We start from the raw sequence: 17120 nt of genomic DNA on the forward strand, positions 1-17120 counted from the left end.
TATTGCTAGGTTAGGTTGCCCTTATGGTACTACAACCTGTGTACACAGGGCCCCATAAAGGCTACCAGTTTGCCTTGGTCGACATGTCTCGCCTACCTCTATAGTAGGAGGCTCAGACAAGCCTTGGCACCCAGCCCTTGGCAGCATCACTGTCCCTAGCAGTGACAGACAGCCTTTAGTGTCATCACATAGCCCTTACTAGCTGTATACGACTAGCTACTTATAAGTCCCCTAGAAGCATCATGTAGATCTTAAGGGAGAATCAATCAGCCTCCTCAGAGACACAGATAGCTCTTAACAGCCTCACACATCCCCAAGTTGCCACAAACATCACTTATCCCCTTGAAGATACACTGCCTTGTAATTAATTTTTAAAATGTATAACATTTAAAAAACAAAAACAAAATACAATTACAAAAGCTTGTGCAGAGAAAAAATTCATTGGTTACAAAGTAAGTTGTGAACACGTAATAAACAACTAAATGATAATTAAGGTAAATTCTTAAACTAGCATTTTTTATTTCAGTGCTGTGCCAGCTAGAGTAAAACATTGTGTTATACAAAGGAAGATGAAACTACTGTACAAAATATCGTAACTTCAACAATGTTATGACAGTGTTGACTTCAGTTTTATTTCCACTTGTATAACGAACTATTTTACTCTTGCTGGCACTGGATTAAAAGCTGCTACTTCAAGAATTTACTATAATTTTCAGTTCTTATTAAATCACTACAACTTGCTTGTAACATTTTGTCACAAGTTCTCTGCATTTTACGTGAGCTGAAGTCACCTTGGGCATTCCATTGGTGGACCACAGCAGTGACGTCACCACTAGTAGTCTCCGTCAATGATGGAACAGACCACAAGAGCAATGACGTCATCACCAGTAGTCTGCCTCATTGGTGAGACAGAAGCCCTTCACTTTACACCTCACAATCAGTCCTTCCCTCACTCCTACACATCACAGTGAGTCCTTCCCTCACTCCTACACATCACAGCGAGACCTTCCTTCACTCCTGCACATCACAGCGAGACCCTCCCTCACTCCTACACATCACAGTGAGTCCTTCTCTCACTCCTATACATCACATTGAGTCCTTCACTCATACTACACAACATTGCATGTCCTTCCCTCACTCCTATAAAACACTGCAAATCCTCCTGTCACTCCTTAGTAGGTCAGTAAGTCCTCCTCTCACTAATTAGCAGGTCAGTAAGTCCTCCTCTCATTCATTAGGACGTCAGCAAGTCCTTCTCTCATTTACGAACATCACTACTTGTCCTTCCTTAGGTCCTACACAACATTACAAGTCCTTCCCTCATTCCTACACAATACTGCATGTCCTTCCCTCAATCCTACAGTAATCGGTAGATAAACTTTCAATCCACCGTTATAATCTCTTTTAGTATTTATAAGAACATGTCGAACCAACAGTAAATATTATACACAATACAACTTCCTGTTATGTCGGATACAATGACGTATTTAGGATATATTCATCTTTTTCTGTACACAGATATTAGGAGCATCAATTAACCCCCTCAGTCACAAGTACAGTAGCTTTCTAAGAGCCTCACACACCTCCAAGTTGATATTCACAATATAGCCACAAACAGCCTCTGGTTGGATCAGACTACCCCTGACAACCTTACATAGTCCTTAAATCCATTATATAACCACCTATGATCATCACACAGCCCTAATTAGCCAAACAGTCCGTGGCGGCGGCATACAAGCCATAGGGGCCTCTCATAGCCCCTAGGAGTGACATACTGCCTCAGAACATTTACAACAAATACAATCTTTTTTTTTTTTACAATTTCAAAAGTTTGCCCACAGAAAATGTTCATTGGTTACAAGTAAGTTGTAAAGCTGTAACAATTACTTAATTAAACAGTAAAATCTTAAACTAACATCTTGTATTTTACTGCCAGGAAGAATAAAATATTTTGTTTTGCAAATGAAGATGAAACTAAAGTCCAAAATAATTAAGTTGAACAAAATACATCCTCACTGTCTAGTTACAAATCCACATAAAGGATTACAACAGTGTATTAGAAGTTACAAGCTTCGCAACGCCACAAGTCTATATGGTCACTCCAATAAAGTCCTTCCCTCACTCCTATGCCACACTTAAAGTCCTTCCCTCACTCATACACCACACTACAAGTCCTTCCCACACTCCTTCACCACACTACAAGTCCTTCCCTCACTCCTACACCACACTACAAGTCCTTCCCTCACTCCTACACCACACTACAAGTCCTTCCCTCACTCCTACACAACACTACAAGTCCTTCCCTCACTCCTACACAGCACTACAAGTCCTTCTCTCACTCCTACACCACACTACAAGTCCTTCCCTCACTCCTACACCACACTACAAATCCTTCCATCACTCATGCACCACACTACAAGTCCTTCCCTCACTCATATACACTACAAGTCCTTCCCTCACTCATACAATAATACTACAGTCCTTTTTCACCCCAAACAACACTGCAAGTCTCACACCTCACACCACACTACAAGTCCTTCCTCTCCCATACCACCCCCAAGTCCTCTCACTTAAACAGCCCTGCTGTCCTTCTTCCCCATCTTCACAACCCTGCAAGTCCTTCACTTACTCCCTACACCACACTACAAATCCGTCTCTCTCCCTACACAACCTGCAAAGTTTCTACTCCCTCATAACCCTGAGTCCTTCCTCTACTGATATACAACACAAGTCTCCCTCCCTACACAACCCTGCAAGTCCTTCCCTTCACTGATATACAACACAACAAGTCCTTCCCCACCACACCACACTACAAGTCCTTCCATTACTCATACACAACACTGCAAGTGCTCTCACACCTACACCACACTACAAGTCCTTCCTCACCCTACACCACACTACAAGTCCTTCCTCACTATACAAACACTACAAGTCCTTCCTCCCTCCTCACAAACACTATAAGTCCTTCCTCACCTTACACCACACTACAAGTCCTTCTCTCTCACCTTACACCACAAGACCTTCCCTCACCCTACACTCACACTAAAAGTCCTCTCCTCACTCCAACACTACCACACTAAAAGTCCTTCTCACTCCTACACCACACTACAAGTCCTTCCTCACTCCATACAATATACTACAGTCCTTTCACTCCTTCACAACCTTGAGGCATTCCCTTACTCCTACACAAACCCCTGCAAGTCCTTCCTCACTGATATACAACACAACAAGTCCTTCCTCTCATCTACAAACACTACAAGTCCTTCCATCACTATACACTACACTGCAAGTCCTTCCTCACCCTACACCACACTACAAGTCCTTCCCCCTCCATACAATATACTTACAAGTCCCACTCCACTCCACACAAACCTGCAGTCCTTCCCTCACTACCCACAAACCCTGTATGTCCCTTCCCCACCCTATACAACACTACAAGTCCCACTCCCACTCCTACACAAACTGCAAGTTCTTTCCTCACTCCTACACCACACGACAAGTCCTTTCCTCACGAATACAAACAAGTCCTCCATCACTTTACACAACACGACAAGTCCCACCACTCCTACACCACAAATCGTTCCTCACTACTACACAATCCCAAGTCATCTCTTTACCTTACACAACCCACATGACCTCCCCTCACCCTACACACAACCCTGCATGTTCTTTTCCCTAACCAACCCTTGCAAGTCCTTTTTCACCCTACAAAATAGCAAGTCCTTCCATCATCTTACACACAGTGCTCTTCCCCACCTTTCACAATAAGTGTCCTTCCCCTCACCTCTACGCACAGTGCAGTCCTTCCTCTCACTCCACACAAACCTGCTAGTCCTTCATTCACTTCACACAACCCCTGCAAGTCCTCCCTCACACCTACACAACACTGCAGGTCCTCCCCTCACCCCTACACACACACAAGGTCCTTCCCATACTCCTTCACATATCCTGCAGTCCTTCCCCACCCCACACAACCTCAAGTCCTTCCCCACCTCCACACAACCTGCAGTTTTTCCTTCTACCCAACCCTGTAAGTCCTTCCTTCATTCCTTTACACAACCCTGTAAGTCTTTCCTTCCTCCTACAAAACCTGTCAAGTCCTTCCTTTACTCCTACACAACCCTATATGTCCTTTTCCAATCTTTAAACAACCCTGCAAGTCTTTCCTTCCACTCCTACACAACCCCTGTAAGTCCTTCCATCTCTAACAACCCTACATGTCCTTCCTTAACTCCTAAACAACCCTGCAAGTCTTTCCTTCACTCCTACACAACCCTGCAAGTCCTTCCCCATCTCTACAGAACCCTATATGTCCTTCCCTAACTCCTACACAACCTGCATGTCCTTCTAACTCATACACACCCCTGCAATACCTTCAATTCTACACAACCCTGCAACCTCCCTGAGTCCTCACACACATAAGCACTCTTACACAACCCTGCAAGTCCTTCCCTTTATCTTCTAAAACCCCTGCATGTCCTTCCTTAACTCCTACACTAACCCTGCAAGTCCTTCCTTCACTCCTACACAACCCTGCAAGTCCTTCCTCAATCCTACACATTACTACAGCACTTCTTACACAACCCTGCAAGTCCTTCCAACCTCTACACAAACCTGAGTGTTCTACTCCTACACAACCTGCAAGACCTTCCCCATTCTACACAACCCTGTATGTCCTTCCTTAACTCCTACATAACCCTGCAAGTCCTTCCCTCACTATACATAACCCCTGAAGTCCTTCCCTCCACTCCCACACAAACCTGGTAGTCTTTTTTTCACCCTACACAACCCTGTGTCCTTCCCCATCTTCCACACAACCCTGCGTCCTTCCTTCCTTCACACCTACACAGCACTGCAGTCCTTCCTTCACTCCTACACAACACTGCAAGTCCTTCTCACTCCTACACACAATACTAGAAGCACTTCCTTTCCTCACACAATAATAAAACCTTCTTTCACTCTACACAACACTAGAAGTGCTCTCACTTCTACCAAACCTGTCCTTCCTCACCCTACACATCACTTCACGTCTTTCCTCACTCCTACACAACACTGCATGTCCTTCCCTCACACCTCTACAATACTAGTGTCTTCCCTCATTTCTACATTAACACTGCAAGTCCTTTCCCTACCCACAACCTTTCAAGTCCTTCCCTCACTTCTACACAACACTGTAGTCCTTCCTCATTTCTACACAACACTGTAAGTCCTTTCTAATCCTACACAATACTAGAAGTCTTCTGTCTACACAACCTGCAAGTCCTTCCTCACTCCTACACATCACTTCATGTCCTTCCCTCACTCTTCACAACAACACGCATAACCTTTCTCACTCTCACACATCACCGCATGTCCTTCCTCACCTTACATACATTGCTTCTTCCTCAGTGCTACAGTACCTCACAGTATGTCAGTAGACAAGATTTCAACAGACTGTTATAATCTGTTTTAGTATTTATGGGACGTATTTAACCAACACTTCTATATACAATACAACTTCTGCTCGTTTGGAGACTGAGTTATTTAGAGAATGTTCATCCTTATTGCACTCTTGATTGTTTCTCTTGTCCATTTTGATGTTGCTCGTCATCTGTCCACCAGTTATGGTCCTCATCCTCCTGAGTAGTATTTTCTGTTAATACCTGTGAAATTAAATTTTATTAACCAAAATGTGTATTTTATATATATATTGCAAGGACAAGAATTAAAATCACTCTTTCTTCATTATAATGCCAGCACTTCTCTTTATCAAGAATTACCACTAGTCAAGTCAAAGTCACACGAGTGGTCACAACAACAAGTAGGGTAAACACTATAATGACTCTTATATTATCTCCAACAGGTTCTCAATAATAACCTCAGATTAACTTCAAAATATAGGATCATGTTGAAGATGAATCATGAAATGCATAACTTAGCATTATAAAGTTAAGAGACCACAAACAAAGGTCAAGTAAAGAACAATTTAAGTACAGTAAGGATGACTCACAGCCTTAACCCAAACCCGAACCTCAGCCTCACCATACATTATAAATTCTAAAAGTATACAACACTTTTCTCCATATAAATATATCCTGAGTCCAGACCAAACCCACACTTGTACACAGACTATCACCAGCCAGGCCTTGTCTACCTCCGACTGCCGTGACCGACATAATGAGGATACCATGCCAATCACATACTTATTTTACCAATAATTGCACAACGTTGCTTGATTTGACATACTTTATAATTAATATATATATACAGGAATATAGTCCTACTCTCAATCAAATATATCTAGCCTTATAAAACTCCTCCCAAAGATAAAACACTTGGGTTTTATTTTCAGTCTGTAACGAGATAGAGCATTTGCTACGAAATTTCACCCTACACAACATACCAAGACAATCCCTCACTCACACAATACTACAAGTTCACCTCACTATACACAACATACCAAGTCCTCCACTCCCACACAACATGACCATGTCCATCCCTCACCCTACACAATACTACAAGTCCTTCCTCACTCACACAAACTACAAGTCCAACCCTTCAATCTACACAAACTCAAGTTCTACTTCTTATTCCTACATAATACTAAGTCCATCCCTCACTCCTCACACAAAACTTCAAGTCCTTCCTCAATTCTACACAAAACTTCAAGTCCTTCCCTAACTCGTACACATTACTACAAGTCCTTCTCACCTGACTCAACATACCATGTCCATCCCTCACACCTACATATGACCAAGTCTTTCCTCACTCCTACACAACACTTCTCAAATCCTTCCTCACTCCCACACAATACTATTAGCCCTTCCTCACTCCTCACACATATTGTAAGTCCTTCCTCACTCCTATTACAATACTAGAAGCACTTCAGTCCTACATATTAACTACAAAACCTTCTTTCCACTCTACGCAATACTAGAAGTCCTTCCTCTATCTTACCACCCTGCACCCTTCTTTCACTCCTACACAACACTGCAAGTCCTTCCCCACTCCTACACAATACCAGAAGTCCTTTCTCATTTCTAAACAACACTGCAAGTCCTTAACTCACTCCTACACTAATACTAGAAGTGCTTCTCACTTACACATCACTTGTCCTTCCCCTACCCCACACATCACTTCCTGTCCTTTCCCACCTTACACAAACACTTCATGTCCTTCCCTCACCTTCAACACTGCATAACCTATTCCCCACCCTCCACACTTTCACCGCATGTCTTCCCTCAGTCTTATAATATTGCTGTTCTTTCCTCACTCACATTGTATCTCTACAGTAGTGGTAGATTTCGAATTATTACTGTTATAATCTGTTTTAGTATTTAGGATGGACAACCAACACTTTTATATATACAAACAATTTCGTCGTGTTTGGTAGACTGAGTTATTTAGAATGTTCATCCTTTACTTCTACTCTTGATCGTTTTCGTCCATCTTGAGTTGTTCTGTCATCTGTAACAATGCTTGTCCTAACTCCTGTAGTAGTATTTTCTGTTAATACCGGTGAATAAAATTTTTATAACCAAAAATAGTTTTTTGTATATATGTGCAGGTGCAGATAAATTACTTTTCTTCATACTGAGCACTCCTTTATCAAGAATTTATCAATGATGTCACACGAGTGGTCACAACAACAAGCAGGGTAAACACTATAATGTTCTTATATTATCTCCAGGTTCTCAATAATAACCCCTGGATTTAACTCAAAATATAGTATCATGTTGAAGATAAATCATGAAATGTATAATTTAGCATTATGTTAGAGACCACAAACAAAGGTCAAGTAAAGGAACAATTAGTGTCAGTACAGATGACTGTTATTTAAATTAAAACTAGAACCTCAGCCTCACACTAGAATAAAGAAAACACTTTTCTCATATAATATATCCTGAGTCCAGACCAATTGTACCACCATTAATCACAGACAATCACCAGCCAGCTCGTCTACCTCCTCCATTTGCCGTGACCGACAAATGGATATTTATGCCCAGATTACCATGCTATTTTACATAACTAAATGACAACGTTGTTTTACTTATTACATACTTATTATAAATTAATATATATAACATACTAGACAATGTTTACAGGAACATATATAAAATAGTCCTACCTACTGAGAAGCAGTGTAATTACCTCTCAATCAAATATATTCAGTGCCTTGATAGAGATTTGCACAATTCTCTCATCTACAACATACCAAGACAATCCCTCACGATACACAACATACCAAGTCCGTTCCCACTCCTACACAATAATACAACATTTCTCATTCTAACACAACAAACCAAATTCATCCTCACTCACACAACATACCAAGTAATTTCACCCTATAAAAACATACCAAGTCCGTCCCTCACTCCCATCACTTCCACACAACATACCAAGTCCATCCTCACTTACACAAAATAATGTCCTTCCCCACCCTACACAAAATACCACGTCCATCCCTCATTCCCCATCACTCTCACATAACATACCAAGTCCTTCCCCACCCTCAACAAAAATACCACGTCCATCCCTACCCCATCACTCCTACACAACATACCAAGTCCATCCCTCACTCCTACACAAAATACCACGTCCATCCTCACCCATCATTCCCCACACAACATACCAAGTCCGTCCTCACTCCTATATACCATCCTTCCCTCACTAACACAGAAAATACAAGTCCATCATCTAACCCTATACTACAAGTCTTTTTCTCTCACCTAAACAATATACCACGTCCCCTACCCCATCACTCCCCACACAACATACCAAGTCCATCCCTCACTCCTACACAATATACAAGTCCTTCCTCACTCCTACACAATACTATGTCCTTCCACTGCTACATATACTAAGTCCTTCCCCACTCTATTAATACTCAAGTCCATCCTCACCCTACACATACAATTCTCTGGTAGGTGTTGCCAAGATATATGTTAAACTTTTCCAGTGCCATAAGCAGAGCCACAGCTTCTTTCTCTATAGTAGAGTAATTCCATTGCACCAGCCCCAACATCACTGGTAAAACATAAATTTTACTTACGAACCATTCAAAATCCTGTCTCTGCCTCGTCCAGTTCAACACGACTTCAGTCCATCTGGCAGTCGAAGCCGAGGCCTCCATCATCCACAACAGGTACCTTGCCAGTGAGCCACCATACTGTGTTGAATAGTATATACACCAGTGTCAACATTAGATCGGGTCAAAAAGGGCATACATATTTTAAATTGCAATTTAGAATTTGTAATAGTCTAGAAAAGTTGCTCCTATATAAAGTTTATCAAACTCCAACATACGGTATTAGTCTTGTATTATTACAGTAAAAGATGGCACCAATTTGCAGCCCTTAACTAATACTACGTAGATCTATCCATACTGTTAATACTGAAATGTGCTCCTTAATTTGGGTTACTTGATCAACAAACACCTTTCCCTCAATACCAATATTTTGTTCTTTTTTCCATCAGTATATAATACAATTATCTCTTATTTTTCCTCTTCAGTGTACAACAGTTTACATTACCCATCATCATCTCTGACGTTTGCCTCGAGCTGCTGGAGGCTGCCCACCATCCGTGCCTCCACACTCGCCTATTTTATTTTTCCAAGTCGCGCATTTTCACCTATATGAAGGCGCCAATTCATGATATAAGTGTTAACAAATTATGTTTGATGAATAATGTTCACTTCTTTGATAACTGCCCTGTTCACACGGCACGAGAGATGAAGCGCTGGTCAGAGGAAAGGTCGAATGAAATTGACCTTTTGGACTGGCCATCTAAATCTCCAGGTCCATATTCAATAAGTTTCTTTCAGTTAAACAATACAACTTTTCCTTTACCCAATAGAATAATAATGTTGTATTTTATTGAAACATTTAATATCACAAATATAATATTGTATAGGGCCATTGCTTGTGTGAAGAGATTACTATGACTGTTAGTGAGTGCTACCCAGACCTCAACCCTATAGAGACCATTTGGACCCAGATAGTGAACGCGTGGGAACCTGAAGACAAGCTAAACACTGGTCCCGACTCCTCCTACACACCCAGGACGAGTGTGAGCAGTTTGTGAGGAACCAACCACCTATATAACCTTGTGTCTCAGTCCCAAGAAGGCTCCAGGGGGCTATATAAAAGGGAGGCCATTGGACAGGCTATTGATATTCTGTATGACCTGTGTTGGTAAATATTAAAAGTAAATGTGATTTCCACCCTCGTATTTTTCAATATTTATCCTCATATCTACGTTATTATAAATATCTAATTACTGGTGATTAAAACCTGAACAACAACTTAAAAAAATGATAAATATAGAAATGGATGGTACATTATAATAATGCATCAGCCCGTCAAACAGACCGTAATACTTGTATTAATGTGGGCTACAAACATTATGTTTATATAATTACATCACCCACGGTAACTAGCCTATGAGCCGCGGTTAAGATACTAAACGCCTGGGCAATATTTAACACTTTTATACATACAAATGAAGTGGGATTGTGTGATTTGAAGGACAGAAAACTGGTGATTGTGAAAATGATTGGGTATGGGAAGGATTGTGCAGATTTGCAGGGAAGAAGAGATCAGGTAGCGAATAGGTACATTTGTGGTGATTGTATGATTGTGAAGCACGGTGATGGTGAAGTGATTGTAAAATGATTGTGGTAAACATTACAGGTAAAGTATTTGTAGAAGTACTTAAGTATTTAAGTGGGTAAAAGAACCAATAGAGAGAGATGTTCTTATAATATCTGAGCAGGATAGGACTCGTAGCAATGGATTTAAATTGGATAAGTTTAGGTTTAGAGGGAGATAGGAACTGGTTCACAAAGAGGTTCATTAAAATAAATTTCTACCCCAGCAGTTTTATCAAGACTAGTCTAGTATAATTAAGTCCTGAATATCAACATTTCTGCAAGAACGCATTGAATTAATGTAGATTGGAGAGGGAAAGAAGCAAAGGGAAGATACACAGCAACATATCTTATAGGCTTTTCATACCAACACACACACATGATAAGGTCTGCATTTCAGTAATCCTGACAACTGGTGTTTTGAATTTAGGACATTTGTGCTGTTAACTCACACATCCAATTAAATTCCTGAACGTCTCAATTCCCATGCTCTTCAAGGCCCAGATGTCCCATATCTAAAAGTTCATCCACATCTCCACCACTTAGAACTATCTCCTGGAACGAACATGCCTGTAAAGAAGCAAGGCCATTGTGTCCTAGAAGGAAATACTGGAATTGATGGTTATGGCTATACGGCTTTTGCTTAATTTGGACAACCATATAAAAAATGAAATTCTTCCAAAGTAAGAAATCTAGGAGCTGACTTAACACTTATCTAACGACTAAAATTCCCCGTCTAACCGATGCTTCAATGAGGCACCGATATTATATGTAAATGCTCACTAAAGAAAACTATTAGTTTGAAATAATAAAAAGGTTTTATTCAGCTGACTGGATAGGTTCAGAGAAAATGTGGCTCCAAGCTCGACTCCTGATTCAGCACTTCGTGGGTGACCAGAAATACCCAGAACCCAAGTGATATACAAACGATAGGTTGAGGTTATTCCCATAGGTGAGGTTTCATGATGAAGCCATTCTGAATAAATTACACGTAGAGGACTGAATCGATGAGGCAAACAAAGATTTTTATTTGTATTACGATATATTTATTTTTATGAGAAAAATCAAAACAGTGTAAACGAACCGAAAACACTAATTTGAACAACCACAATGCTGGTAGCCTGCGCCATGAGAGGGCCTGCAAGCGTGGCGTAGTAACAGGGTGATGATGATGATGATATTATGAAGAATGATGACAATGATGATAAGTGTGATGACGACGATGATGACAAATGACATAAATAATAAATGATGATGATACTATAGTGATGATGAATAATGATATTATTATGTTGCCATTGAACTCAAGTTATAAGATAATTACCACGCAGCATTACAATTTGTTAGATTTCAGGGGAGAAGGAAGAATATTTACTAATCTCATAGATGAGTGCCCATCCTTATGCAATATTGGAATCACTTAAGTTCTCATTTACGCTTGGTCGCTGAGTCGTGCTGAATCTCTGGCAAGAAACCGATAGAAAGTGCCAAATATAATGATAGCAGCTGCGCGTAGCGGCTAGTGCGGGTTGTTAGTGGCAGAAGGCCTAGCGTTAAAGGTTGGTATTTTGTTAATGGCATAAGAACACCGATATCGGGACAGCCATCTGTTGCTGAAACCGAAGATATTATTTAAACGAAAGATATTGGAACCCCTGGAGATCAGAGAGAATACGCACGTTATCCAAAGACCAAGTAATGAAGGTTACCCGCCCCTTTTCCTGATGGATTTTCAAACCCAGCAAGATTGCCCTCGGTGGACCGCTCCTTAGAAATCCCCACGAACCCTGTTATTCTGAAAATACCACCTCTCCAAGATCGCCCATTGTCCCTTGTGTAGGTCAGTTCCTCTACACCGTGATACCTGTTGACCCTGCCAAGGCAGGTCGGGGTCAGGCTGGTGTCTTCCATCTTCCTGGGTCCTGATGCCCTGATTTCAATAAATTGCCCGGAGTTTTGATTTAAGCACTTCCACTCAGGCTGCACCAATAGCCCTGTTGTTTCTCAGCGAGAAAGGCCAGATGGTTTCTGGCCCCGTTTGTCTGCTGCGATTCCAGGTCTGCTCCTCGACGGGGATCGCACGGATCAGGGGGAAAATAAGGACCTGACCTCCGAATACGAGGGTTAACATCCATGATACTTGATGGTGTCATCCCGGTGATTAACGAAATATGTCGTAGAGTCTTTTTGGGGAATGAGGCAAGTAGATACGCGCAGATTACATGTACAAGCGCCACACTCTGACTATATTGTTCTCGAACACTTTGGCAGCTTAGATCCAAATTGCCGCAAAGAGAGTTGAAGCAGCCATCCTGACCCCCTGCCCACTCTAGCTGATGTCCCTGAGATGTCCCAGCAGAAACGCTTCCAGACGCCTGCTGGACCACCACCCACGACCCCCTGACGGAGACACGATGATCTCTCCCAAACTGGCCAGATATAAATAAATATTGATGTGTAAGAATATCCTCTTCCTTAGGGGCTTCTTTAGTAAGCCCCTTTATAATATTTATACTGTATATACTTGCATAATTCTTGCCAGATGCTTTATGTTACAGGCCAAGGCAACAGTGACAGCATTAGGATCCCTGCTTCTATCATAAATAAACAATTGAAATTGAATTGAATTGATCCAAGTGACGCGCTAGGTATTTGCTACACTGCCGAAGGGCAACAATTATATTTGAAGTTAGCATAGTGATCCCATTACATAATTTACTCTGTGCAATAGCAGAGATATGTCTTCGGTGACGATAATTTACTCACTCTTACTCCTAACAAAAACTTCAACTGAATGAAGGTGTTTAATATGATAATCCAGCCGAGGAACCTCATATATGTACGTATGATTTACTCATGTTCATATACAAAATCAAGGTCCCAGCATAGGTGGAAGGCCTGCATCAAACAATGTACCGATACTAATTTAGGATTTTATTCAACCAATTCACATATTAGCTTCTGGTTAATAGCCATCTTAATAGTAGTATTATCTATCATCCACAAAGCAATGCGATAATAATAATATCTTATTAGCAGTATTATCTGTCTATACCACATGCTAACTTTGGTTAACAGCTGTTACTAATAGCAGTATTTTCTGTCCGGTTTACGGTATCCACAACCCTGTACACACGAAGAGACAATTTACTGTCTTCTTTCCTTTGGACTCATGAAAACACAAACACAACTTGTTATCACCTTACCTTCACTCAACTGCTAATATTAACCACAACGTAGAGTCCTGAAGTTCTGTTGACGCCACAAACACGAGAACGCACAGCAAACGTAAACATGGAAGACGAATGAATGACCACAGACACACACACAATATGATGTTGCTGCCAATTACCGTTGCACTTTAACATTTAATGGAGGGAAAAGAACTGATATCGATTCCTTAATTCATTGGTTCGCTTGATTGATTCATAAGGAAAATAATCGACTGGATTATCCGTCATCTATAATCTCATTAATTTCTTAGTCTTCACTTCTATCCACCATTATCATAAAAAGTCTGATAATTACTAACGAAAGATAGCCGTGAGTTTCGAAGCTTCGTCAACGATCCGCTCTACGTCGTTAAACTAGTCCACAACCAAACAAGAAGTTGGTTTCCACGGTTAGCATAAGCGTAATACCGCTTATATTTATACATACGCTGAGGCGATATATATTATTATTATTATTATTATTATTATTATTATTATTTGGGGTTTTAGGCCGAGACGAGTTACTGTCTGACTGATGACTCTGCTTCTTAAGGTTTCAGTGATTGCACAAATATTAATTGCTTTTCTAGGTGTGTAGATGGGAGGAAGGGGTGGGATTTGAGGTATGGAGAGGGGAGGAGGTAGGTGTGGATGGGAGGAGGTGGGTGGGAGGAAGGGTGGTTGATGGAGGGATGTGGAAGGTTTGTTATTTCTTTTAGATGGTTTATTCGAGGCTGGCTTGAGGTTTACGCCGACTAGCTGAAGTGAACAGCTTGGCTGGCTGTGAATGCTTGTTGGCTGAGGTGAATGGTCAATATTAAGAGGTAATGTTCACACAAGAACCTCACTCAAACAGATCCTCACAGACAGTACTGAAATATGACCACCAAACGCATAGTACATGAATCACCATATTTTATGGTGAATTTAACTAAGGAGCTCTATAAAACTGTCATATAATTATAATAGGGTGTCTTACTAATAACAGCAGATATTTGTAGAGGAAAGAATATGTGATTCTGAGTATAAAACTTCTATACATGGATTTTCGGTTTACGTTTAGCCGTGAGGTGGATTTTCTAAATTACAAGGCAACCATTACAAATGGCGGAGTCGAGGCGGGGAGATAGCGATAGTGATAGAGAAATATGGGAAAGGGGAAGAAGGTTTAGTAGTGAAAGAATGTGGGTTAAACTGAACAAACTTTCAGAAGGAGAGAAAGTGGTGGTCTCCCAATGGTAATGGGTGGTAGGTTGGGGTGACTGGGGCGATGGGAGGGAGGAAAGGATGTGGAGAAAAGAAGGTGAAAGGGAATGGAGGGTCCATCCCTATTTGGGTGGGGTGCACCTCATCTTTAATTTGTTTGGAGGGCCCATTCATTATTTTTTCTGAGTAGTGTTACACTTTTTATTATAGATAGAGGGAAAAGGATGGAGATAGAGACGTGGTGGCTATGATTTTAGGTTGGGGTAGGGGAGGTGGCCATGGGTGTTGCTTGTTTTTTTCCACATAACTTAACCCGGCTCAAGTTAAGTGGGATTGACCTTTGTTGTAAAGATTTTAACTCTAAATACAAGGGGGAGGAGCCATGTCGTCGGTTCTGTGAGTGTTCATTACAGTAGTCCAATTCGTCGCCATGGGTAGAATAGGGGGAGGGGGGGTTGGGAATGCAGGGGAAGGTAATGTGATGGAATGGATTGTTCGATTGACGTTAGTCTTGGGGGAGGGATGAAGGGAAGAGGTGGGGGAGGGAGGAGTGAAGTGTGGGGGATGGTGGAGGGGGGAATGTGGGGAGAGAATAAGTAGTCGATCAGTGTTTAGGTGTGGTAACCCACGATGCTCAAATTATGAGGTTTAATAGTTGGGTGGGTAGAGGCGGGGTAGGGGGGAGGCGCGGAGTTAGAACTCGTGAACGTATGATGTTGTTTAATGCAAGTTATGGAACATTACAGTATCTTCAAATGGGTTTTCACGCTATTAATAGGCCTTATGTAATCCACCAATAAGGATTACAACAGCACACAGTATGGCTGCAATAGGTAAGAAAAATAAAATATAACATGGCCAAATTTTTGCCCTGCATAATTTTTACAACCCACCTCACGCCTAAAGTAAACCGAAAAATGCTTATGTGTATAGAAGATTTTCAACTCAATATCACATATTGTTTCACCTCTACAAATATCTGCTGTCACTCATGGGACACCCTGCAATAGTATAAGGACGACATGGGCTATGGTGACAAATTAATGTGACTTACCTGGTGGTGACGACGATGGTAGGAATGAGACCTCGGCATGTTTCAGTGTTCGCCAGCACCTCCTTCCCCTGGTGTGGGTGGCGTCAACCCTGGTAACAACTTGTGTATTCTCCGTGACTCCCAGTGATGGTAGTCACGGAGAATAATTACTGGTGTTCCCATCAGTCTCACCGTCGTAGCCATGAACGGCAGAGATATGGTCGTTGTAGAGCTTTTATTTACCAGTTACACATCTATCACCATGCTAAATAATATTAACTATCTTCATGACATTCTTATTGTTATCAGTGATTGCGGAATTCACGATGTTATGCTCCACCTGCACACAGCCTGTTACTTGACTAACCCCGACCTCCTCTACTCCCCTCCCCCCTCCACATACTACAGTGGGCGACATCTGTTGGCTGACCATAGCATTTCCCCCAGCTGTTTCGAAACTTCAGACTCAAGGCAATTCGAACCCTCACTGTGGCTGGGTAGTGGACACGACTTTGGTGCACGATAGTACTCTTTTTCCTTATTGTTTTCAGGTGTTTACATTTACAGACGAGTTGTAACAGATGCTTCTGCTCTTTTCAAATGATATTATTTTAGCTGTCTGTCTGTCTGTCTGTCTGTCTGTCTGTCTGTCTCTGTCTAAAAATCCTTCATTTTTATTCAACGCTATGTTGTATATATTTTTATTTTTATTTTGTAATTCAATTTATTTTTTCATTGAGTTTCTATGTATTTTTTTTTAATTTTTGTAATGGTCTGATTTTTTCCTCCCTTTCATGTATTTGATTATACTTCATAATTAATATTGCTCACGGATAATACTTTTATATATTTGGCTCATTGATAGTAGTTTTATATATCTGGCTCATGGATAATATCTATATATATCTGGCTCACTGATAGTAGCTTTATATCCGGGTTATTGGTGTTGTTGATGTGACAGGTTGTGCTTCCAATGTATTTATCCTTTCATCAATATTTCCCTTTTGTACTGTATTACTCTTTCATACAATATCCTGTC

The sequence above is a fragment of the Homarus americanus genome, unplaced genomic scaffold (assembly GCF_018991925.1).
Source record: "Homarus americanus isolate GMGI-L3 unplaced genomic scaffold, GMGI_Hamer_2.0 scaffold56009, whole genome shotgun sequence".
Taxonomy (NCBI): Eukaryota; Metazoa; Arthropoda; class Malacostraca; order Decapoda; family Nephropidae; genus Homarus; species Homarus americanus.